The sequence below is a fragment of the Odontomachus brunneus genome, unplaced genomic scaffold, assembly GCF_010583005.1.
Source record: "Odontomachus brunneus isolate Ranch 3 - 2012 unplaced genomic scaffold, Obru_v1 Obru_scaffold_004, whole genome shotgun sequence".
NCBI lineage: Eukaryota > Metazoa > Arthropoda > Insecta > Hymenoptera > Formicidae > Odontomachus > Odontomachus brunneus.
Genome location: NW_022639454.1, coordinates 1,731,059 through 1,752,924, shown reverse-complemented (window position 1 = coordinate 1,752,924; position 21,866 = coordinate 1,731,059). Strand labels below are relative to the sequence as shown.

The 21,866-nt window shown below is 39.3% G+C and overlaps 1 long non-coding RNA gene and 1 pseudogene across 1 annotated transcript in view; both read left to right on the top strand.

Annotated features, from left to right (window-relative positions):
- Positions 1-12,248, top strand: part of LOC116845360 — a 24,283-nt gene extending 12,035 nt beyond the window's left edge. The window contains exons 2-4 of the long non-coding RNA XR_004378234.1: positions 3,208-3,310; positions 11,758-11,994; positions 12,132-12,248. This is a non-coding gene — a long non-coding RNA (uncharacterized LOC116845360). The remainder of the gene's footprint in view (positions 1-3,207; positions 3,311-11,757; positions 11,995-12,131) is intronic.
- Positions 12,249-12,810: 562 nt separating this feature from the next.
- Positions 12,811-21,332, top strand: LOC116845883 (annotated as a pseudogene).
- Positions 21,333-21,866: the final 534 nt, after the last annotated feature.

Sequence of the window (21,866 nt, the reverse complement as noted above, 5' to 3'; positions counted from 1 at the left end):
CTCTCTCTCTCTCTCTCTCTCTCTCTCTCTCTCTCTCTCTCTCTCGCTACGACCATTATATCTTCGGGAAAAAGATGAAAAACGAGTTAATGTCTCGCCGAATGGTGTACGCCATGTCAGAGATGAAAACACAACTCCATCGCGCACGAATTATCCAAAGCGTCGGCTCTCAGCTCTGATGCGACATGAGACGCTCGGTGTGGGAGTGCGATCGTACAAAAGTTTGCAGAATCACATAATCAAGTGAAACGCAGTAGTCCTCTCGAGTGTCTCTTCTTTGCGCACAACAAGCTCGTCGCACTAGTGCTTTCGGTTTAACGTTAATAAATCTCTTGTGAAACTGATTTAATTTGAAAACTCATTTCCCTTCTTACGACGACCACCTTGATTGCGAAGCTTTTTAAATCCTTGCTAATAAATTGCCGCATAAAATGAGAAATAATCTTTCGTAATCGGACTGAGAATGATAATTGTAGCTTTCATGAAAATACATTGCAATTGGCACATTTGCGTCGCTACTGTTAAAAATCGTTTTACATCAGGAAGGGCCGATTAGCGACAAACGCGCGCGCGCGCACGACGACGACGACTCGGAATTGTTTTCACAGGACTTCCAGGCAATTTTTTTGAGGGGGGGATCCGCCTGGTCACCTTGCGCCGTCGGCTTGCGGAGCAAGCAAAAACGAGCATCGCGAGATGCCACAGGAAAGCGTCGTTAGGACATTAGGACGGTGGTGGCGGGTCGACAGTTAACGAAATGCGTTTCAACGAAAGTCTAGACTTGGGCTCCGCCAACGCCGCCATCGTCCGTCGCGCGGATCCACCCTCGCTTCTAACCACACGTAAGGGGCAGCGGTAACCTAGCATTTTATACGCAAGATCTATAGAGCCTAGGCAATAACGTTTAGCGATAATTCTAGGGTATACCCCGGGCCGCGACCCCTCGGGCCTTACGGATGACTTATGCCGGCTGGAGTTATTCGGACTCCTAAGTGCATCGTGTCGCATCGGAAATCGTCACGAATGCGTCGGTGTCGGGGTGAGCGCGCTCACTCGTTGCGATCATGCTGGTGTCGTAAGCTCTGAATCGAATCGGTCGACACGAATTGTCGAATCGCGACACTTTGCGAACAGACGGCTCGTTCTCTGCGATCAGCGGGAAAGAAATATTGTGCGAATCGTACGATGATAACTCAATTACGCAGTCAACACATTCTGGTTTTCCGCGCGTCGGAATACAACGCGGAAGTGAGCAGCCTGCTCGCTTTGAAGATCGTAATTGCGATAACCGCGAGTTTTTTATACGAATAATTACAACTGGCAACTGCATTATTCTATCCCCCTCTCTCTTTCTCTTTCTCCATTCTCACTATCTGACATTTCAAGCAGATATCATTCACCAACGCGTGCAATCCGAGGTTTGCACAGTTCTAAATGCGCTTCTAGATGCGCTTTAATATCCGCATGCCGGTCGCGCTACGAGCGAAGACAAGAGACAGCGAGGGCCCTCGCGTCAAACGCGCGAGCGAGCTCGTTTATTCGATTCGCGGCGCGTTATAATCTTATCAATCAAGCGAGAGCGGGGCGGGCGAAGGTGCGAGCGAGAGGCACAGAAAGGCCTAAAAGCAATTTACCACTTCCGCCGACTCGTCGTCGGCGCAGAGAGAACTCCGCCGACGTGCTGCGCCGAGCCGCGACACCGGAGGCTGCCGAGAGGATCGCATCCTCCTCGCGCGCCTCGAGAGAGGAGCTCGGCGCGCTCCGATCCGAAAATCATCAGCTTCGTTATTTTGTAGTAGCGGCCGGAGGAGGGTAGACCGCGCGCGGGCGCGAGTGAGCGCGAGCACGCTTGCAATAAAGGTAATTGCAATTTAATCCAGGGATCGTCGGACAGGGGCCACATAGTACGGCGAAGGAAGACAATCTCTCGCAGCCGGAGAGCTTGATCAAGCCATGCGCGCGCGCATAGCTGTGACGAGCGATGCGGTGGGGCCGGGGGAGAAACAGAGGGGGAGCGAGGGAGAAAGAGAGGGAGAAGCAGAGAAAGCGAGGGAGGATCAGGATAGAGAGAACGAGAGAGGGGCAGAGAGGGGACGAGAGAAAGAGAGAGAGAGAGAGAGAGAGAGAAAAAGAGAGAGAGAGAGAGAGGGAGGGAGGGAGAGAGAGGGAGAGCGTCAGAGAGAAACGGCGGCACGGAAAGAGAGAGTTCATTGGGTTCTCCAGCCCCCTGGCGCAGTCCCACTGGATGACAAGACGGGGGTAGAGGACAGGTGCTACTGGCAAGCCTTTGATCTCTTCCGCGTTACACGCTCGCAAAAAAGGGAATTATCAAAATATCCCCGACTGGTTGTGACTATCGCCCCGGAAGGACCGGTGCAATTTCGGAGGCGACGATACCGCGACGCTCTGTCCGCGCTCCCGCGCGGGTTATCGGATAAAGATAATCCTTCCCATGCAATTATAATTGCATTCAAAGATAAAAACGACCATCCTCTGACTCGCTCGATGGCACTTTGGCGTATCGCGAATGCACTAGACGAAGAGATCAAGCAACGTCTTGTTTCTTTTTTCTCTCTCTATCTATTTCTCTCTCTCTCTCTCTCTCTCTCTTTTGGCTTTGGGGTTTTGGATAGTTTGACGAAGAGAGCGCGGCTAATTTATTTTTAAATATCTCGAGTGACCTATCTGGGTTCAAATAATGCGTTTATCCGAAAGCGATCGCCGAAAACGTCGCGTGTTTGTCGACCGATATTTAATAATAATAAACGCTCGGGGCAACACTTGTCCGCCGTCTCACGGTATGTGCTCCTCTAGCGGCCGTAATGTTACCCTCGACACGCCTTCTTCATTATTTCGGCTTACTTCCATCTGTGTTATTTGCGCGATGACCCAATTTCGATTTCGTGTATCGCGTGACTCGATGCGCGAGACGCCGACGAGGATTTGCATATTCTGCGAGACGGTAATTTGCGATCCCGACACCGTTTGTCACTTATATGTATCGACGAGTCGTTTCGTCAACGGCAAAACTGTAGGACGTAATCTAGAGGCCTTCTCGGGGGAACACGTATCGTGTTCGAAGGCGATATAACCTGTTCAAAATGGACGCAAGTCCGTATTGTGCCTTCAACGAAACGAGTAAAGTGAACTCAATATTTCAGAATCGTACGTATGGCGATTATCTATTATGTTCGATCTATTTTGCAGGAAGAGATCGCGCAATTGAATGCCACGCCGAGTTGAAGAGCGACGCATTTGATCCTGAGAAATACGAGACAGCATTTGGGAGAGCAGCGGATTTTGCGGGCAGGTACGTAATTTCCGAGCGATGTTCTCATTCGGCACATGTCGTTGACGCGACGCGAAATCATGCAGCGTGATTCCCAATGGACTCGCGAAAGCTGTTGACGACAAATCGAGGGTTAAAATGCTGTCGGTAAATAGCGAGCGGACTGAGGGGAGCGTTATATCAGATGGCCGGGGGATTATAACCCTAATTTGAGCATCACTTGCGTGACGTCGTCCTTCAAATAGAAGAGGAGCGTACTCGCTCCCATGCCTGGCAATAATCAATCCTAATTTAGAAAGTAGACGATAAAAGAACTGAAATGCGACTCGCGAATCCGTCGAAAGCTCGGATCTTTCTCTAGCTCGTCAGCAGAGGATCAACTCGATCGTAAGTATCGCTTCGACTGATTGATGCTCTCCGATTAATTGTCTCGGTAATACTCATTGCAACGGGGAGAGATATGGATTTTATGCGCACTCTGCAAACGAGCGTGACAGATGACGGACGACGTTACCCGCACGGTGATCCTCGCAATTTTTATTAATTGAAGATAATGGCGCGCGAGATCACAGCTCGATCGGATCGCCCCGGTCAGAATGATTTCCAGCTCGCGGCCGAGAGAAGTCTTTCATAAATCATTTCGCGCGAACGAACCACTTTGAAATTCTTCTATAATACGGGGAAGCAGTCTTTCGAGATGGGAGATACTCCGTGGTGTCTAGATCCGGCGCTCCGTCTTCGTCGACGATCAATCCGTTCGTCATAAAAAAGGAACAAGTGGTAAAAACACAACTCTCGTCGAGCAGCAAAAAATAATACCGACGTGGCTGTAAAATAATAACGTATTTCAACACGGGTATACACAGCCGATCCCGTTTCTCTCCCCGCCCGATGAGCCGTCCGTATCGGATAACAACGCTCTGCGCGTTGTACTTTGGCCGAAACTCGCGACATAAATTCACCCGAAATTGCGCGCGGTGAAAACTCGGTGAAACGTTATTTTCGACGACCCCGTGAAATTTTTCATAGGCTCCGCAGGTCTCCGCCCGATCGCGGGCGAGGAAGACGGACGTGCCGAAGGTCGGCTTCTCTAGTCGCGCACCTACTATTCGCTGCATACCGCATAGCCTAAAGGATAATTATAGTTTCGCGATCGGGCTTGAAAATTTTCGGGATCCTCTCGCGTTGGCGGGACGTCGTGTTCCCCGCCGAAAAATATCGCCGTGGCGCGGCTTGTGGGTGAGAAGTTGCTCCCAAAGGGTGATGCTGCCAGCGGCTGTGAGGAGGGCAAGAACGGCGCGCCGCGGGGGCGGGGAGGCTAGCAGGGAAGCAAGGAGGGAAGGAAACAAGGAGAGAGGGAGGGAAGGGTGCCAAAGTGAAGGGTTCGCCGAACGGAGATTAGCGGACTGCTCCGAGACTTTCGTGTTTCTTGGATCCCCGAACCCGTAGATCATGATAATTGTGAGAACAATTCATCGGGTAAATTTCACGCTAAGCGCTCCTCGATTCGTCGGCGCGGCGCGTAGATGCCCGTCCGACAGCTCCATTAATCACGGATCCACGGATTCGCCGCCGTCGCTGTGACCCTTCCGGACACGCGCGTAAATACGTCCGTTCGGCCTTGAAATATGAGAGAGAGAGAGAGAGAGAGAGAGAGAGAGAGAGAGAGAGAGAGAGACAGCTAGACGAGAAAGGACGAGGTGACCGAGCGCGTTCGAAAGTATTGGAAACCGGTGTATCCTGTAAGCAACGTCTATACCATTCTTCGACATCTGAATTCACAATTTCTCATTTTCGGCCGCAACGCGCTCCCTCCGACGCGTTTCGGCGAAGCTCGAAATGTAAATTCCGTCCACCTTGGAAAAATATATGTGCGTAACCCAATTCGATTATATTCCCGTTATATCCATGTATAGAAGAGAATTCGGGTAATATATTTTATAAATGATACATCATGTATATGCAATATGTAGAAAAAATATATTTCCACGCTGAAAATGAAAAGGAACGACTTGAAAGTTCATTCGCGGAATGTAAAGTTTATTCGCGCAGAAATGGAGCTTTATTTCGCGGAGGCAAACTTTATATCCCGCAAGTAAATTTTCAAGTATTTTTCCTTCGTGTGTGTCACGCAATCTGTATGATGCAATACCTGAAATATCTCTAACGTGACGCGTGTCGTCTTGGTACTAATGATGTGATCAAATATCACAATCTCGTTTAAATTAATGAAATGTGGTAATGCCGTTTGAAGAGACAAATCGGCGGTCATGTCTCGCGTATTATTGAACGCAACGGTAAATTGATTAAATATACATATTAAACATGCAATAATTTGTCGCTCTTACACCGTCACATAGTGACAACGAACAGTCAGTCCAATATTTATGTTTAATGACATCAACAAATCATAGTATTGTTTGCGTAATTGATGCTGAAAACTGCTAATCCGCCGGCATTAATTAATTGATGAAATTCAAAGGATGGTCCATATTTACGTAAATAATAATCCATCACAGTACATTATTATAATAGTCGCAAATGCATTAAAATTCACATTCGCATAATTATAATCGTACTGTGTAGACTATATTCAGCTGACCTGTCAAATCGCCTCTTTTTTTATTGACCTCGCCCAACGCGGAATATATTTCGGAGTGGCAATCACCACAGGCGCAATAAGACTCGAGAAATATCAGTCGAGTGAAATTAACGGTCGACACTTATTTATCGAGTGAAATCGGTCGACTGTTCGAGAAATGTGTAAGTTGCAGACACGACGAGGACACGTCGCGCGAAATCGCGACGGCAACGTTAATGCACCGTCAGGATCGAGAAGTGACACGCCGCTTGTCACGTCGTTACCGTCACTTTTCTTAAGAGCAACGTAAGGCCAATAAGATCCCTCTGTGCAACTCCCTGTTAGTGCGAATAATTAATTTACGAAAGAATAATATTATTTGGCAGTGTCAGACGCACGCGCCCAACTGAACATTCGAGATCTTAAAGTAAGGGGAAAATTAATTCCAATAATAATTGGAATTCAGGATTGAATTTAACATGGAGGATTTCATTCAGCATGTACGGTGAAGATCGTAAAATGTTACTCTTAATTTGGCTGTATTCTAAACAAAACCTTTGATGCACAATCCAGTTCGTCACTTTGCTTCGAAAACTACTCGGAGCGCTAATTCTGCTCCATCAGTTCCGGTAACGAGCCCCTTTTTGCAACGAACAACGAATAATGGCAACGGATTACTTCTAAAGAGTAACTCTCCCGTTCGCTCCGCGCAAAGAGACCTAATGAATCCTAAAGCAAGCCTTAAATTCACGTGAGACGAAAAAGCCGTCACGCACTGACGTCTTCTTCGCGGCCAAGTGCTCAATTTGCCCGATACTTCCCTCACGGACGTTGCGGACGGTGGAAATCACTTACTGGCCGTAAACGGAGGAGAGGAACCTCCGACGGGGTAATACGTGTTCGTACTAATAATAGGTCCTTCGTAAACACATGGTAGCTCTCGTACACTAATAATTATCATCGTGCATCGCAGCGCCGCGGCACCTCGGCGCGTTCTACGCGCGCATTCAATGCGATAACGTCGCGATCTCGTTGACTGATCAGGGCTGGATTGGAACTCATTTTGGATGATCAATATTAATGGATGCGCATCGCGCTTCGGACTTTCGTCCCGGAATTGCCATCCGCGGAACGGCTCGTCGTCACGATTGTCTCGCCTTGGTGCGTTGCTGAAGAGCGCGCGAACCGGTTCCACCCGCGTCGATTCGTTGAATTTCAGGACCCTCGATTCCTGCGGGAGTTGGCATGTCCACGTCGGACATTCGCGAGGCCCGTTCGGCCCCTTTTGCCCTTGCTTTTGCCGTAAAAACGCGCGGCCGAAACCAGACTCGCCCGCGAACGTGCTCGTCGACGGCGTCGCGGCGCGAATCGTGGGAGAAGCGCGCGAAACGGCGCGAGTCGCCGTTTCGAAGGGTCTAAATGTAACCCTAAAACTCGCAGCCGACGGTCGGAAGAATGTATAATTACGGGGCATAAAAGTAACTATCACCCACTCAAAGAGAGGCACTCTCAGACTGCGGCCGCGTTTTTCGCCGGTCGTCGCACCCACGACTCGCAAATTCCCATCGATCTCTCCCGCTCGAGATGTTCGGCAATTTTTTCTTCAAACGGCGATTACGAGGAGAAAGAGAGAAAGAGCACGCCCGCCCGCCGCGGACCTGATCCCGCTGTAAAACTGTCGTAAGTATACACGCCGCCGAACGGCGTTGGGTGGACACTGAAAAGGTCAGACAAACGATCCATCGCCATTTCGAGGATTCCAACGTGACTCGGGAGGTGGAGGGAAGTCCGCGGATCGTTTCCAAAGTGGTAATTTTGGAAACAATTCCGCGATGCTTGCGGGCGTTCTTTGCACTTTTTTCAGGGTTAACGGGTTGCCTCACTGCTTACAGACATTCTACGAAGTAACGACAAGAGTGACGATTACTTTCTTACCGTTATTCGAAAGAGTTTAGTGATATCATCATTGTTGTTGCTAACAAAAAAATAAAAAAAAAGAAAATCGTTACCTAAAGAGAAAAGTGTGTAAGGCGAGCGTAAGGCCAGTGGCACACAGAAAAACTTAAGCAGTAAAACATAAGCAGTAAGCAAATTGACCAATCACAGTCGTTGATTCTTGGAATCCGTAAGAAGAGTCAACGACTGTGATTTGTCAATTTGCTTACTGCTTAAGTTTTTTCGTGTGCCACGATCCTAACACGCGTTACTTCTCAATTTTGACAGGTAGGGGACAAAAACGCGTTTTGATTGTTCTAAAAGATTGCTCGGCAACCTCATTCGGAATGGTTAGGGAAACGCGACGTCGGCCACAATTATTCGACGTTTGTCGAGACTAGAACAATTTGCGTTAGCAACGCGGCAGGATCAGATACGGCGTGCATGAAACACCATCTGTCATATCAGATTGTTAACTCGGTTATAGCTCACGCATATCAAATCGTTCAGGGCGCAGGGCTTAGCCCGGTATGGGCAGCGCGGTAATGCGATTTGGATATATGGAGAGTCCTGTGGGATATTAGGGCCTTTTCCCTAGCGATGCGATAAATGATATGCATATGTAAATATCACGAGCGGCCATTGAGAGTCACCCTAGTAGTGCACGCGGAATAAACGTCACACGGTGGAGCCGACCGTTTCTTCATCGTGGTCGATGTGTCTTAAGAGAAGCTCCGAAAATCTTTCACGCGCACGATGAAATATCTTAAATGATCAAGCACATTCCACCCACTGGTTATGCAATCGTTAGTAATGATTGTTATTAATATCACAAAGCGCGCCATGAGACAGCATCCGTTTAATGAAGCCGTCGAAATAATAATATTCCGGCGACGCGACGCGAAATCCAAACGCGTCTAATTTTTCCCTGGCAGATCCATCGTGCACCGGCATGATCCCGTTAACAGGATCAAGACTAGATGAAGGGTTCTTACTATTCGCAATCGCCTTCGCACCCGATCCTTAGGGACCACGGCTCCCCTATATTTATTCCCAGCCGCGCCATGAGAATCATCCTAAAGAGCGGAATGCTCACTTGTGGCCATCCAATAAAAGAAACTTATTTGTGCTTCCATTTCGGCCGTTAGTTTGTAAAACATACAGCGGCCAATCGTCCGGAAGAGTGCGGACTCGGTTCTCGCGTTGCGTGTGCAGAATTATCGATCGGGCTTTCGGTGAGAATAGTAATCGACCGCTTAATTCGCAGACCAAACATTAGGCGAAAACTAAACCAAATCTCTAGATCCACGGTAATTATTTGTGAATAAATGTGTGCCTTGATCTTTAAACACCTCAGCTAATACGCCACACGTGACGCGAAATCAATTTGTTGTTTCAAGGGAGAAAGAACGCTCGGGAGATTCGTAAGTTTCAATTATATATATATATATATATATATATATATATATATATATATATATATATACACACCATGTGTTTGTGGGTGTATATATGTATTAGGTTTACCTTGTTTCTTCTATTTTCCTCGAAATTGAATATAACATGCGGTAAACTTAGTGTTAATATTTAATTTTATTTTCATGTTTAATGTTAATTAGGTGGAAATTAGACAAACAAGCGCGTGTGCATAATGAATTAAACAGCCGCGCGGCACGTGCTCTCTTTCGCATTTACACCCTGTGTACGGAGAGAACTTTATAATAAAAGTTATTTTATGATTTTGTAAGTGAGGAATAGATCGACATTCTGCAGTAATTCACACATTCCACCTTTTTATTTCATCTATACTACTTATATTTTAGAAGCTGAAATGTACTATTAAAACACTCGCTATGTTTCTAGCAAAATTTACTATGTGCCTTAGTAAACTTTCTGACAGTCTATTGCTAGAGTGCTAAAAATATTATAAAATTGAAAGGAATTTATACAAAAAATATTATAATATTCTTTCCATGCATAATATTAATCAAAATTCATTCTCTCTCACAGACACACAACGATCGAAGGAGAGATCCATCCGATCGATGATTCCCGATCCACCGACGATTCGGCGAAATTACAATTTTACAGAGTACACTAGATGACGATGAATTCAAATTGTCAAAGCTATTTCACAATTCGCTCGTTCCCATATAGGCTTACCGGAAGAGAAGCCTCCACTTCTCCTCATCTCGAGCGCGCTTCTATCGTCAGACTAATGATCTGCAAACAGTGTCTTTCAGCTCGTTTCTCTCGTTACAAAGTTTTCACTGGGCGTGTCGTGTATGAACAAGGCAGACATCTTGAGAAGTTTGAAGAGACAAAAATAAAGTAATCTTTAGCTGTCTTAGCTCCGTTTACATTATTGTCGGAACTTTGTTTCATGCAAATATTCCCTTATATGTGATCTTATTCGCGCTGTATACTGCATATGAAGTTGATGATGAGAATGCAAAATAGGTGCGTTATAATTTCGACAAATCATACAAATTGCAAGGGCAGTTAACTCTTCTATAACGCATTTGTATAACATTATTCCATCGCCATATATCTCTTATTATTTCTCTACGTTGCGTTATATTGTTGGGTCTGTTTATATGGGTTATATATTGGCGCCATCTCTGGGGAAGGTATATTATCTCTTGCTCCGGCACGAAGAGAATAATAGTGGCTTCTTCAAAGGGAATGTACCATATCGAGGTGAAGGGCAAACGCGCAACGTTACCCATTGTTGGAACTCTTTCTACCATAGGAGAATTGTCCATCTGCTGTTATTTTGTGCTGAAATGCATCAGCCTACTACAGGACTGAATTTTTCTGCTCTTATCATTCGACCTCTCTCGACATGCCATCAGGATCCGTCAAACGTGATTTTAATTTCCAAATTTATTTTTCTTTTTAGCATTTCTCTGATTGTAAGGATTGAAATATTCTGATTTTTGTCCTTCCTTAGAAATATCTTAAATAACAATGAACAAATTTCTTTTTCTCTTAAGATAAACGAATCCCATAATTTGATATACATCACAATACACCGATACTTATTACTTATACAATATATTTATTTGAAAAAAATCATATTCACAATACTTTATATATTTTTATTCGTAGATAAATTGTCAATGCTCTTTGTTCTTAAGGGGATACCGGACATAAAAACTTTACCGACATAATATTGACTTTTTTCTGCAAAGTTTACGTCTTGTTGCTTGCACAGAATTACAAATGCTCTTATACAACAAAAGTGCATGCAAAAATTAATTGGAGCATTGCTCAATATGTGATGAAAACGACAAAAATATGTTTAAAATCAAATTTTGATTGATCAGTTAGTGCAATATTTGTTTAATACAAACATTCTGCAGGTTATACATACCGAAACTGTGGATGCTCCAATCAGGAAAATTTCAAAGATCATCACTACACTTTCAGAATTTAATTTTGATGCCAAAAAAGATACGAAAAGTTGAAGTCTATCGTCATAGTTGGAAGCAAGCATTATTACGATATTTGCAAATATTTTTAATATGATAATTGTGGTAATTATTATCATGCTTTGCGTAATTATAACCAAGCGGTTAAGATAATAGTAATCATATAATAGTAATCATATAATAGTGGTAAATATTACTAAACAATATGGTTTTATTTATCACATTATTTAATGATAGTTGGTAATAGTCACCAAACCTTGGTAACAATTACTATGATTCTTGGTTCATAGTTACCAAATGATTTGGTCATATTCACCTCTATATTTAGTTGATAGTATTTCGCTAAATGATTCAGTAACTATAACACATGCTGGATAATTATTACCAGAAATTTTTCTCAGTGTGCATAATAAGAAATCCGAGGAAGCTGAAAATTTTTTTGTTTCGAAACGAGTTTCTTAATGCCTCCATTATTGTGTAACTAATTAATACTAAATTAAATGTTTTTTCTGTTGCAGAAACGAGCACTCAACTCTAAAGCCCGTGTCACACTACGGATTGGAAATTGAGGATTGCGGATTGATGATTAGATTTCGACGAATCAATGCACTTTAGTCTTGGTCCTGCTTGGCTCCAATTAGTCAAATTCCAATCTTCAATCCGCAATTCTCTATCTCCAATCCGTAGTGTGACACAGGCTTAAGGGGATGCTGCGCCGAAGGATCCGGCTCGGGCCTAGCAGAGTCGGCGCAAAAGTGAGCTTCACTGATTTACATTCGTAATTAGAAATTTGACAAAGGGAAATTCTCTTGCTTGAAATCGAGTTCCTTAATGCCTTCATTGTCGTGTGTAACTAATTAATACTAAATTAAATCTACTTTCTGTTGCAAAGACAAAGCAAGCGACCAGCCGACTCTAAGAAGCTGCTGCGCCGGAAGATCCGGCTCGGACCGAGCGGAATTTGCTCGAAGGTGAGCATCACTAATTAGCATTCATAATTAAAAATCCGACAAGACTGATAATTTTTTTGTTCAAAATTGAGATAATTTGAATTGAGTCAAAGATCGCGTTAAATTGTAATTACACGCGGAGAGAGTTTCTCTGGGTAACATCGCCACTTGAAAAATGTTGACTTGTTATGACTAAAAAATTTATTTGCAACGTCGAGAAAAAAGAAAGTTTAGTGTGAATGTATTCCGAAAAATTCTCCCAGCGTGAAAAATACGTATACGTATAATAGCGTGATTTCTACTAAATTTTCAAGTTCGACAATGCAACAGTCCAAGCAGAGACCAAAATAATCTATCATTTTCGGCTTGGAACATTTCTCGCAGAGAACATTATTCAATGATTCGCATCTTTTTTATCGTTGTAATTTAAAGAATCAGTTAATAATCATATCGGTCATCAAATTCAATCAATCAGATAAAAATTCTGAGATCTCGTAACGAGCGTTTGACTCCTTAGATACGCGTTTAGCACTTTGATCGCTCGGAGCGTTATCGAAATGATAAAAATATTTTAAACTACTTTATATCAATAGCCTATATTTTGATGTATATTTCCATACATCAGCATGTAGTGGTGGAATACTCAGACGGACTATATATACGTATCAGATGACTTCATTTCTTCAATATTATACAATACCATTATGCACGTATTACTTGTCTTGGTGACCGCCTGCTTGGCAATAGCTGTGCACGGTGAGAGAACAAACGTGACTAATTCGTTTATAAAATTGCGTTAGACGTTTCATCCATTATTTCTCTTTCTTCCATCTTTCACTGTAAGTTGAAATTTAACTATGTCTGCTCAAAACGAAGTTTCATTTGTCTTAGCATCTACATTATGGTGAAATTTTTATAATCGCAATATAATATAAATAACAATAAAATATTGTCCAATATATTGATTATATGTTGAACTATATCTCATCATACGTGTGACTTGTGTCATTGGGAGTCGCCGTTGACTCTAATAACATCACTTCAGGAATCAGTGAACGTGGTAAGATCCGATGAAATTTGTATACTCCATTCTGACACACGTATTCTCACATATGCTCACGTAGGCTCGCCAACAAATCAAATTGTCGGTGGACACGATGCTCCGATTGGCAAGTTCCCATATCAGGTATCTCTGAGACTGGACAATAAACACTTCTGCGGCGGATCGATCATCAATAATCGTACGATCCTTACTGCCGCTCACTGTGTGACAGAGTAAGTGTAATCTCGCTCTTATTTTACATCGTTTATTTGTGCGCACAATATTCAATTGTGTGTATAAGGAAAGGAGATAGAATTCAGAGTTACGCAATGTCTAAGAAATATGAGAAGGGAATGCGAGAAGATATCTAAAATGTCTTGATTTAATGACAGCAAAACCTCCTCTATCATTCTCTCGCGGGTCACCGTTCATGCAGGCACGAATCTGTTGAACCAATCCGGCACCGTCTATAAGCCGAAAAATATTACCTATCACAAGGGATTTAGAAGATCTCAGCTGGCAAACGACATCGCCGTAATTACTCTATCGTCCGACATTAAGTATACCAAATTAATACGAAATGTATCACTTGCAATCAGCGATATTGCTCCCGGTCGTAGTTGTATCTTATCTGGATGGGGACGCATCACGGTAAGTGATAAATATAACAGCGCTCTTGATAAAGTAGTTATTTATACAACAGAAACTATTTTATCTAATCTTTATCTAAACTTATTGTGATATTTAATAAAATGGAATGCTTTTTATTTCGAAATATCGCTGTAAAATGTCATCTTCATTAAGAAATTTTTTTATTTGCTATTTACATATCATTATATTGTATTATAATATTATGTTTTATAATACTATTGTCTGTATGTGATATTATTATATATTTATACGTATAAAAACTTGATATGTGTGTATGAAATTAATGCTTTACATATTTAAGATCTTTCGCACAAATATTATAGTACACGATTTTTTATTTGTTTTTAGATGGGTGGTAATATCCCTAACAAATTGCAAGAAGTGGAACTGATTGTTTACGATAGCAAAAAATGTAAAAAAGTATTTAACAATTTCCTGGACAGTCAAATGTGCACGTTCAAAAGAAGAGGTCAAGGCGCGTGCAATGTAAATATTGGTTTTCTACACATAATTTCTGACACATTAATCTGACTATGCCGACCTAATTCAAAGTTCAATCTGATTGGCACGATTTATGTGTGGGCCAAACATACTGTTCTGCCCGTATATACATTCAATGATCTAAAATAATAACGAATATATACACAATACCTATCGCGAATAGATTAAACGAAATGGATTGTACGTTCTGTACCATTCGTTCAGCAGACAATTGACCGTTATTTCCATTAAATTTGCAGGGTGATTCAGGCAGTCCTTTGGTTGCCAATGGCATTCAAATTGGTATTGTCTCCTACGGTCGACCATGCGCTATAGGATATCCCGATGTATATACAAAAGTAGCTGCTTTCAAAGAATGGCTGAAACAATATGCATAATATAATATATCTTTATATACATATTCTTTTCATTATTGCTTTCAATATACGAAGACTGATAGTATCACCGAGAAGATAATGATTCTACGTGCAAAAATTAATCGCATATATTCAGATGCATACGTCTTTGATAAACATTCAAAATCATTATTCTCAGTAATAAAATAACGTGTAAAAAACATTTTGTTCGACAGTTTCGACTTATATTTGCATGCAGAATTATTCAAGTTATATCACTAATTATAAAATATTTGAAGCACTTACTTTGTATTTAATTTGTATGTAATTTAAGGCAACTATATACGGAAGGAATATTGTAGTAAAAATTGCAATGCAATTTTAGTAGTCCGGGAATAGACTGGCACTATTACGAAAATTATAATAAAACATAGTAAACACGTGAAACTATAATCCAATTTGTAAAACAGCCTTATAGGAAAATAGCGACGGTGAAAAGATATTATCTTGATCCATGTTAATTTTCTCATCGACTTGTTTTAGAGATATAAGCTACGAAAACACAATTTAAAGTATTTTTACCGTATATGATAAGAAAGCGATTAAAAGGTTATTCACTCTCAAATGGACTATCTATTTCGTCAGTGATTTTAAAACCTATATAAATCCGGGAATGCAATTCTACTTCACAATCAAAATGCGTGCATACGCTCTTATCGTGTTTGTGTTCGTCGCTTTGACACACTCCGCTCCAGATAAGTATAACAAAAATCTCACGATCGAAGTAAACGACAACAAACGGAATGTTTGTCAAATAATTTATGTTACAATTTATTAATTAACAATATTTTTTGTTGATTTAATGAAAAAGTAGTAGTAGCGACATATAGTAGCGAAAATCATTATGTCACTGTCGCGATCATGATGTAATAAGGTGTAGCATTGCGCATAATAGCGAGAGAAGACGCAACAGCCAATGAAATTTTGCCCCTAAAATACACACTTCTAGCATATGGAAACAACCTAATCATACTTACATGGGCAATTGAATGCAATCTCTGATTAGTCAATCACTGCGCATCTTCGGGAATGCTTCACCTTATATTATTACATCATGGTCGCGATAACAGAACTCTTACTGCAAAAACGATTTTTCTAACTATAATTATTTCACTGTGCAAAATTATGCTCACGAGCACCAAGATAACTGGATGGGGAATTATCAGTGTATATAACTGTGACTTCGTAATATATTACCTGAATATGAATACGAAAGTATTATCCAAGAGTGTCTGTGCACATAGAAAAATACACGTGTTCGATTTCTGCTTTCCTAAACTTATACGTAATAATTCCTTTAATAATTTCTTTTCTTCAGGCTGTTGGAAGCGTTCCGAACAACTTGCAAGAAGTCGACTTGTTTCTGTACCTTTACGACCAATGCAAAATCTTATGCTGACAAGTCATGTAGAGAAGTCACATTTGACTGAGGAGAAGATATATGTAAAGTAAGTTGCATTGACATTATGTAAAATATTGCATTATATTTCCTTTCGTCGCGATTTTATGAAAAGTATATATATATTGAAAAAGATGTAGTAAAAAAAATTAAATCTGAGTTATACAAATTTTGTTACATGAATTTTACACAAACAAATTAAATTGAATGAAAATCACATTAAATCAATAACCTGACGTAGGTATTTCAACTACAAAATTCAGTGAATAGTGAAAGGTAAACTAAATTGAAACTTGGTGTGGATGTAATATAGATATTCCTTCAACTCCTAAAAGGTTTATCTAACTCCATAACATGAGTAATTCTGCTTCTGATAGAAGATTATATAAATCAGACCATACTACCAGATATAAATACTATCAGACATAAATACTACCAACAGTGTGTCAAGTCAGCTTTGTGATCATTTTGACTTCCTTAAATAAAATTTTAATTTTTTGTTTGCGCAAACAAAAAATTAAAAGAGCGCCAAAATGCTATTAAAAAAATCTACAGCAATTTTTTTACCATATACAATCTTGAAGTTTTGTCTAACAAATTATTTCGATGGATCTTTTTTATAAAATACGAATAATTCCACTTCTGATGAAAGATCTGGAAAAGAAATAAAATGAGAACAACGGTAAATACCAAGCGTTTTGGATCAGTTTTATGATTTCCTCATTTTTTAACTAAATTTCTAATTTATTTTACACAAGCAGGAAAATAACGCCTGAAATTTCTCCATTTATACAAGCCAGAAGTTGAGTTTGTTCGATTCAATTAGAGTTGTTTCGATAGATTTTTCTATAATATATTGATTCTATATAATATAATTCTGTAATATATTTCTTATCACACAACATAGACTAAAAGACAATTACAAACTATAACTGGCGCTTAATAACAGACACTTTTCTTACTGCCGCAATAAATTTACCGCTGGTCGCATTGTTGTTCCAGGGTGATTCCGGTGGACCTTTGGTGGTCAGTGGCATTCAAGTTGGAATCGTTTCCTTCAGTAGAGCGTGCGCGTTAGAATATCCAGACATATACACCCGAGTATATTATTACAAGGATTCGATTGACCGACATAAAAAACTATAACGAGTCGATAACATTTGTAACGATATAGATATCATAGAATTAACTTTCAAAATCGATTTATACGAAAAAACAATGAAATCTGATTTCTACATAGACTTCGCAGAATTAATCAAACAATAGCGCTTTTAACATTTTATATAATTTCTATAATTAAAAAAAACACACTTTGATATATCCCGAATAAACGCAACTTCCTTAATTTTATCAAATCCTTAATTTTATCAAACAGCTTGATATACATCAAGGAAAAAGAACTGTTTGTATTATTTCGTTAACTTAAAAATTATTGGAAATGAACGTACTTTATCTTGAAAAGATAATTTTTCTTCGTCTTTCAAGGAATATATCTTCTACTAATTAATGCGGATAATTTATCACGCAATAGTTCTACATATGATATTAATGTTACATTAATAATATATAATGTTACATTATGATATTAATGTTACTCGCTAAGAAAGAAGTCTTTATAATTTCATCTCGAAAAATATCGGTTTGTATAATGCTTTTCTTAATAACAAAATAAAATCTGCAGGAAGCATTTTATTTTTAGATCTTATCTTATCATATATCTTTAATTATCGGATACAATAGATACAATAAAAAGAAGCGGGATTTCACAAGATTATGTCGAGCGAGATTAAGTCGTATAGATTAAGTCGTACACGGATAAAACAGTCTAAAAAATAAACAAAAGAAATTTAATATTGAATCTGGTTGGGGTACAATCAGATTTATATACATATAGACCAACCATAATGTTTTTTCGTGTATCGAGCGTACAAGTATTTAACGAATATTTAAAATCATTTTTCTCAACCACAAAATTCCGAATGGAAAACATTTAAGTTTCGACATATTTTCTTATAGAAAATTGTTGTCTTCCTGGTTTCATTACCAGTTATAAAACATTCTTCTACAGATTTAATATGCAAACACAAACTCAAAACAGAAACAGTAGCTATCACTATAACTAATTGAAAATTATTCCTCATTTGTCGTTCGTTATATATTTATAGATTTTCACACTACTGATTGGCACGTGCCTTAAGATTAATTTAGCACATATCGTTATTGTCAGCGTTAAGATGCAAGCAATATAAAAGTATTTAACAATAAGCCAGATATAAAAGTATCTAACAATAAGCCAGGAAAATAAACCAATAGTGACTCATACTTCTCCGATAAGTTGCAGGGATTCCCCAATCTTGTAAAAAAATTAAGTGGAAAGAAATACAGACTTAATCCACTTAATATTTCCAAACCACGATAGCGACTAAGTATGCTTTATCGTGATATAAAATCAATTGAAAATTCAGAAATCACTACTTTATCATTTTGTATAGACAACACTATACCACGTGCACCGTATCTCTTTCGTAAGTGAATCTGAAACACATATAAAGTCGTGAATGGTCTTACGTTCCAGTCAGTTCCACCCTACAGTCGCCTGCAATCATGACAAGTGTATACGCTCTTCTCGTATTCGCCATTTTGGCATGTGTCGCTCAAGGTGAGCCCGAAAATTGTATAACAAAAATATCACGATCAAAATAAACAAGTGACAGTGGCAACAATGTATTTATCCGATAAATTCATATATTTTTTAGCGAGGTCGAATCCTTTTTCTGCCTTTCTTTTTCTCTGAATTTTTGTTATCGAACCTTTAATTTTCTCAAATAGCCCATGTACGTTAAAAGAAAAGAACTGTTTGTTATATTTTGTTAATTTCAAATTATGTGGAAGTGATCGAGCCCGAAATGTTAAAACATATTAAACTACTAAAATTATATAGTCACTTTCATCACAAAAATCATATTTTTTATTAATTTATCCAAAAATAAGTAGTAACGTGCATATAAAATCAAGGACTCAATAGCATATGAGACAATGATAATAACGCTTATTGCAAAAATAGTTTAACTATGATTATTTCATTGTGCGAAATTATGGTTACCAATACTAAACCTTTTGTGTTGTTCCGTGTAGCTATAAAAAAATTCTCTCCATTACTGAACATTATCGGATAAAATATCAATATACTATTTATTTGCAATAATAATAAGAATATATAAAAACATATGCCACACATACATACATATACATATATATGTGTGTGTGTGTGTAGGTTATATCCAGTGATACATGTATTCTTTGTTCTGCGCGACATTATGAAACTAATATATTTCTGTCCTTTCGCACCTTAAGGACGTCTGTTGCCTCAAATTGTCGGTGGCAAAGATGCTCCCGAGGGTAAATATCCGCATCAAATATCGATGAAATTCAGAGGCAGTCACAGATGCGGCGGATCTATTTTGGATGAAAATAATATATTAACGGCAGCACATTGCGTCGAGGGGTACGTTTTAAATATCGTTCGCGTCCATTTATATTTGTATCATCGTCCAAGTGCTCTTAATTTTTCATATCTTCGTATTAATTATTAGACTCGAAGGTTCTCTGGGCAGTTTGAATATCCACTGCGGCACTAACAAACAGAACGTACCGGGCGACATTTATTCAGTGGAATCTTTCACTATCCATAAAGACTATAGTTCATCACAGATAATTAATGACATTGCCGTGATTCATCTTAAAACATCGATAAAGTTCAACAACAAAGTGCAACCGATAAAGCTGGACACTAATAACATCGACGATGGACCTTGCACGTTAAGCGGATGGGGAGTTACGAGTGTATGTAATTGTGAATTCGTACCTCACCTGAATATGAAAGGATCATCCAAAAGTGTTTGCACATAGAAAAATACACACGTTTGATTTCTACTTTCCTAAATTGATAAAGTCATGATTCCCTCATTAATTTCTTTTCTTCAGCTTGGTGGAAGCATCCCAAATAACTTGCAAGAAATCGACTTGAAAATATTGCCCTACAGTCAATGCGCAACGTATTGGGGGATAGAGAAAAGTAACATTTGTTCTCTGACCAAATCAGGAGAAGGCGCGTGTCATGTAAGTTGTTTGTATCAATATTATATCGCGAATATCGCGAAATATTTATTTTTATTACAATATTCACACACACACACACACACACACAAATATATGTATAGTAAAAAAGAACCAAGGACTAACGACCCTTAAATGTCGATTAAACCTCAATTTGAGTTTAAATCTTTATTCGAAGACAGCTTAAACTCAGGTTAATCAACATTAGTAAATCAACGTTAGTAAAATCGAGCATAAGTCTGAAGATTACGCGGATTTTGTTTACAAATTGCATAACAGGGTCAAATTAAATAAAAATCAAGTTAGATGAATAATCTAACGTAAGAATTTCAATTCCAAAACTTTGCAGACTACGAAAGGTAAAATTGGAACGAAATTGGAACATAGTTGTGTGTATGATACAGATTAAAAATGTGTTGGTTCAGTTTTAGAACCGAATCATTAAATAAAACTTTCAGTTTGTCTTGCATAAGCAAGAAATTAAAAAGACATCGAAATTTTACTGAAAATATTTGTCAGTTCGCCGCGTATACAATTCTGAAATTGAATTTGCTCACGACTCAAAATGCTTCGTTGAATTTTTTTTAGTATATTTTTTATCACAACGCTGGCAAAAAGATGATTACAAACTATAACTGGCGCTTAATAACAGACACTTTTCTTACTGCCACAATAAACTTATCACTGATCACACTGTTGTTCCAGGGTGATTCCGGTGGACCTTTGATAGCCAATGGCGTTCAAATTGGAATTGTTTCCTACGGTCGACCGTGCGCGGCTGGATATCCAGACGTATACACGCGAGTGAGCGCTTACATACCATGGATCGATCAGCATAAGAAATAGGGAACTATTCGGTAACACTTGTAACGATAACGATATCACGGAATTCGCTTTCGGTCGATACGAGAAAACCGTTTGGTTTGATATTTATGACTTTGCAAAATTAATCATGCAATAGCGACACTGCGAGTTTTATACTTTGTAAAACAAAAATGTAATTTATAATATATCCCAAATAAATGTACTTTCAAAACTATTATGTCGAATTCCAATTTTACTTTTGAACATTTCACTCAATTTTTGTCGAAGGAACACCGCATTCCGTTACCATAAATATCAAATTACTATTACCATAAATATCAAATTACATTTTTAAAAAAATATAAAAAAGACGTCAAGTTTATGTGCTAGCTCGCACGAACTATATTGTAACTGTACAAAAGCTAATGCTTCTATAAAATGTTTTATTTATAAAATAACATATGTAAAAATGTTAATAAGAAATATTGTTGTTGTCGTTGAAAACTTTTATTTTCTACAAAATAAGTGGCATCAGGTAGTTAGGTCAATATACAGAAAATACATACAATCGTTAAAACACAAATTACAATAAATTGTGCACTTTATATTTTACATTAATTGCAGCAAACTGTTTTATAGATTTAGAATAGGAATAGACATTTTTCTGAAAGCTTACATGTTCTAATGCGAATCGGACACGTCAAGTGTTTTTGGATCTCGATTTTTGAGATTCCGACATTTTTTCGTTTTTCGGGTGTAGCTTAATTTT